Genomic DNA, 5,927 nt, shown 5'->3' on the forward strand with positions numbered 1-5,927 from the left:
TTCGCAACTGACTATGAGTGACGGTTATCACTTCAGAAAATAAAGTTATAAGGAATTCTGACCGTCATAGTCACTTGCTTGATACAAACTGAGTAAAGAGTAAACAACAAAAAGTAACGCAAAAGTCATCAGCTCTGGTTTATAACACATAAATTACTTGTTCGTGTTGTTAAGAAATAAGTAACAATGAGCAACTTACCAAAATGGATGCTAGTCGATCCGAGGTCCTCGACGACAAGAAATGACTCTGAAAAATTTGATGATTTAATTTGGTTATCCATGCATTATCGAATCTTGCACGAAAACTCTTAACTTAACAAAAATCACTTATGCCTAGTATGCAAAGAAGTAGAACTGGAGAAGAAAGCTGTTAAAAGTTCTCAAGAGAACAGATCGAGGTGAAATGACAGTTCCATTGCTCCGAACAACTCAAGGACGGGGGCGTTGGGATTTTCGGCTTTGGCCATTTTTTAGGCCGGTTTTTCGGTTTTTGTACCGAGACGCATTGGGTTTTCGGTTTTTGTGCGTGTTACGGTTTCGGGTTTTTCCTTATTTTAGCATTTGCTTTTTGGTTTTTGGCCAAAATACAAGCGGTTTTTCGGATTTGGTATCCAACGCGGTTTTCGGTTTTGCCTGTTTGGTTTCTGGTTTCTGGTTTCCTCAACCGTGAGCGCGTGCGAAATTAACATTGTTTAGTCTGTATCCTTCAGGTGCCACTAATGTATCAGATTGATTAAGGTTTTGGAAATCCGGGTTTGTAAACGTTCGGTTTTAATCGAAATTCACTTCGGTTTTTCGATTTTGGGTGAATTTTTGAGCAGTTTTTCGGTTTCTGCTAGACCTCAATGCCCTTCTCCTCAAGTAATGGTTTCGTTCGGCGGGGTTCAAAGTTGTAAAGAGAACGCATACATTATACGAGGCTCTGGTCTTGCTTAGCTTTAAGTAGGACTTAAGCGAGAAGACATTAAGGGTTTGTTATGGCTAAAACTGATTGAATGCATTCTTAATCGTCATTTGCTTTGTGACACCCTCAATTTTGAATCTAAGTGGATTTAAAAACTAAAACTTTCTCTGTTCACGAACAATTCAAGATATATCATTACTTACTTTCTCGACGTGAAAGGAAAGAATGGAGGGCGGTATATAGTTCGATCACATAAAAAAGAAATAATTTATCACTCCCCTCAAGGTAATGTTCCTCACTATACCTTGCAACGACAGACAAATAACTTATTACACCCATCAAGCTAATATTACTAAATAACTTGCAATGTTCCTCCTTAAAACCTTTTGAGCAGGAATAGTGAATCCGGTTGAGAAAAATTAAGGCATAAATAATACTGGTGGATCATTTGGGTGCGTCATTCGGAACTGATCATGAGTGACGGTGATCACTTCAGAAAATAAACATATAAGGAATTCCGATATAGTCACTCACTTGATCCAAACTGAGTAAAGAGAAAACAACAAAAAGTAACGCAAAAGTCATCAGAACTGGTCTATCACACATAAATTACTTGCTCGTGTTATTAAGAAATGAGTAACAGTGAGTACTGACTTACCAAAATGGATGCTAATCGATGCGAGGTCCTCGACGACAAGAAATGACTCTGCAAAATTTGATGATTTGATTTGGTTATCCACGCATTATCGAATCTTGTACGAAAACTCTTAACTTTCATAACAAAAATCACTTATGCCTAGTATGCAAAAAAGTAGAACTGGAGAGGAAAGCTGTTAAAAGTTCTCAAGAGAACAGATCGAGGTGAAATGACAGTTCCATTGCTCCGAACAACTCAAGGACGGGGGCGTTGGGATTTTCGGTTTTGGCCATTTTTTAGGCCGGTTTTTCGGTTTTTGCACCGAGAAGCATTGGGTTTTCGGTTTTTGTGCGTGTTACGGTTTCGGGTTTTACCTTATCTTAGCATTTGCTTTTTGTTTTTCTCCAAAATACAAGCGGTTTTTCGGATTTGGTATCCAACGCGGTTTTCGGTTTTGCCTGTTTGGTTTCTGGTTTCTGGTTTCCTCAACCGCGAGCGCGTGCGAAATTAACATTGTTTAGTCTGTATCCTTCAGGTGCCCCTAATGTATCAGATTGATTAAGGTTTTGGAAATCCGGGTCTGTAAACATTCGGTTTTAATCGAAATTCACTTCGGTTTTTCGATTTTGGGTGAATTTTTGAGCAGTTTTTCGGTTTCTGCTAGACCCCAATGCCCTTCTCCTCAAGTAATGGTTTCGTTCGGCGGGGTTCAAAGTTGTAAAGAGAACGCATACATTATACGAGGCTCTGGTCTTGCTTAGCTTTAAGTAGGACTTAAAGCGAGAAGACATTAAGGGTTTGTTATGGCTAAAACTGATTGAATGCATTCTTAATCGTCATTTGCTTTGTGACACCCTCAATTTTGAATCTAAGCGGATTCGAAAACTAAAATCTACTCCCTTTAGGAACAATTCGAGATTTAGAGATTGCTTCATCGAAAATGCGCGCGTACGACTTTTATTCACGAGTTAAGTGGTATCAGAAAACGTACGAGTGAGCGCTGCGAATGAATGAGTTTTCTGATACGAAACAACGAGTGAATAAAAATCGTACAAAACATTTTCCATGCTTTAATGTGTTTATTTCATAGGTACTGAGGTTTTTTTCGGGGTAGTGTTTGATAGACAAATTTATTTCGCACAAATGGAGTGGGGCATCACATCACGCTTTAATGCCTGCAGGCTGGCTTCAAAATTACTTAAACGCCATCCCTGCACCAAATAAATTCGAAAACAGAAAAATGGAAAAATTATATTCTTATAAAAAGAAAGAGTTTAATCAATTAGAGACAGCCTTCAAGGTATTAAGCGGATTGTCGACTTTCAACGTATAATTATTGAATACGTTCAACTCTGTGGAAGCCCCTGAGCTCTTGCCCCTTTTTATGACAAAATTTAGCGTTTCATATCTAACTAGAACGGTTTGGAAACTGTAAACAGGCATTCGCGCCATTCCACAGCACGCCGGCTATGTATTAACCTCCCAGTGTGAAAAATGGGACAGGAAAAAATATGAAAGGAGCTCGGTGCGGAAAGCCGAGAGAAAGTCTTTAAGCATTGTTAACAAAAGGTCCCTCCGCCCACTTATTGATCGGGACTGATGGTTTTCAGGATGATGGTCGTGACTTAAACATGGCTCACACGGTTCATGATATTTGTACATTTTCTTTTTTATTGATTTCAGTCGTCCACTCTTTGTCGCTCTGTAGCAGCAGGTACCTAGGACGCACCCAGAATAAAATAATAAGACTTTTGTTATGACCTATCAAACCGCTAGTTCTTATAAACAGTTTTTAATTTAATCGCACGCGTGCTAACACTTTCTGAAAATATGTTTTGAACGTCCCACCTGAGAGAGCCTTTTCAAAACTGATCGTGTTTGACCATCTTAACTAGCCTAAGGGTATGGTTTTTGAGGTTCTCGGTCTTTAAAGAGGGTATCATTTTTACTCCTGTTGGCATAGTGTTCCCTATATCATCTTAGACAGCTCAAATTGCAGTGCGTAAACGCCTAGCTAAATGAAAAAAATAAATTCTATGCTCGATGCTCAATTTGTAATGTTATAAACGAAATAAAGTTGATCCGTTCACGCTATTCTTAGTTTTTGTTTTTGTTTTATTGTCGGGTTTGTGTCTTTAGTAGGCTATCAATTAGGGTTTAAGACCCTTCGAAGTACACCCTTCACGTAGCGGAAATTTACATGAGTACCCCCGGGTCCTAGCCACTCTGCTATTTCGTAACAAACATCCCGTTGGTTATTTGACTTACTGGGTGGTAAATTTTCACTTATTAAACCCGCGTATTTTCAATACTTTTTTTCAACAACAATTTCATGTCTTAATTAAATGTAACTCCTTTCATAGAAGTAATTTTAATAGAAAGTAATTTTATTTCGTGAAGTCCAGAGTCTTATAATTAGTACTAATCACTTTTCAATGGCCACTGTTTGACTGTTGAATTAATACATTTCTAGTTATGTAAATTTCTTTGTTGTAACTTTGTGTGTTGTTTGTCTGTTGTCTGTTTGTCTTCCTGATGGTTGTATTATCGTGAGCCCCATTGATAAGCCTGGGTGCTTTGGGGGCAAACAATGGCTTATGTGTTATTTATTAATGATGAAATGGTATATGAAATGAATCATATATGAACTGCGGATATGAAATCAAGTGAAGCTATGATCTTCGCAGTTATGAGTGCAATTTTTGCAATTGCATAGAGAAGCCTGCAATTGCGTAGGCTTCTCTACGCAATTGCAAAAATTGCGCTCATAACTGCGAAGATCATAGTTTCACTTGTGTTATTTATTAAAGCAATTTCTGTCTCCGAATCGGCACAAGATCGAGACCAATGTTAGTCGCTTCATCGCCTCAAAAAACAATGTAAATGATGCCTCCGCAATTTCATATCAAAACTTCCATAGTCATTTGACTTAACAGACGGTCAACAAACAGATAGTAGATAATCGATGATCATTTAGCCCAATCCCTGTATCTCTTAGCCTGTAAACGGCAAAGATTCTAACGCCGTCAAAGCTTTTTATTGCCGCCACCAGTTGGATAAAGGTTTCTTTCGTGATTCTACAAGCAAAATAGAGCCTTACACGACCTCTGGCTACTGGAATCAGAGAATTTATTTGATCAAGGGAAGCTCTCATGGAAGGAATATTACACGGTTCAGCTACGCTGCGGTCAAGATGTCAAAACATGGAACCATCAGCTTACATTTGCCTGGAAAAGAAGAGTATTTTGATCTTACAATTTACATGGATGTACAGGTCGACCCTGGGCCAGCTTCTGACTCAGATATGGTTTGTTCGTGTGCGAAACCATGTTGTACTCTCTTCATGGAGAGCGCGACAAAACCACATTACTCGCGTGAACAACTTCTAAGCATTCGACCAAGCTGCTACTCAACAAAGTGGTTATCTCCCGTTCTATTACATCACTTGAAAGACCTAAATATTTTAAATTTAAAGTACAGAGGCAGAGCCGGCAGCAAGACACTTTTCAGGGAAGACGCTAGAATCCCAACCATTTCAAAGCGAAGACAAAAACCAAACACCAGTCGAAGGGTAAATTTGCATAATCTACTCTCACTGAAGCACACGAATGTCAACAAAGAATACCCAACTGAGCTCGGTGTTTCCTCAGAGGTTCGTATCACTGAACGACCTACTCCAGGCGTCGCATCAGAACTTAGAATCCTTCATTTAAACATCCGTTCACTTCGTAACATCTCCCACCTCTCTCAGCTCAGAGAACTGAATTATCGCAAAAATTTTGACATCATAACAGTCTCCGAAACTTGGCTGAACACCACCATCACGTCCGCTGAAATAAAACTGGACGGCTACAAGCTATCTCGATTAGATCGTCTACATAAAGGAGGGGGTGGTGTTTGTGTCTACGTTCGCAGCGAACTTAAGTCAAAGGTTCTGAAGGACTTTTCTTTCAGTTCCGATCGCAATTTTCATCAACTCTGGCTAAGTGTTCGGGTCAAAAAGTCCAAGGCAACCGTGCTCTGTGTAGCATATCGTCGTGATGACACACCCTTAAGTTTCTTTGAAGACACATTGAAACCAGTCTACATTCAAGCCCTGAAAATGAACAAACCTATTATCATCCTCGGTGATCTAAATTGCAACGGACTCGACAGTACTTGTCGTGAGTATGTAGCACTTAATGGTTTTGTGCGTGAGATGAATTTACAACAGCTAATTAAGCAACCCACCAGAATCACGGCTACCACTGAGTCATTGCTTGATATTATTCTAGTCCGTCCTTAGATGCGGAAGTATCAACAATCCAATTAGTGATCATCTCCCTGTTTTTGTTGAGCTAAAGCTAAAATCTCCCAAGCTTTCTCCACAGTTCATTTCAGTACGCA

The sequence above is a fragment of the Montipora foliosa genome, chromosome 3 (assembly GCF_036669935.1).
Source record: "Montipora foliosa isolate CH-2021 chromosome 3, ASM3666993v2, whole genome shotgun sequence".
Lineage (NCBI taxonomy): Eukaryota > Metazoa > Cnidaria > Anthozoa > Scleractinia > Acroporidae > Montipora > Montipora foliosa.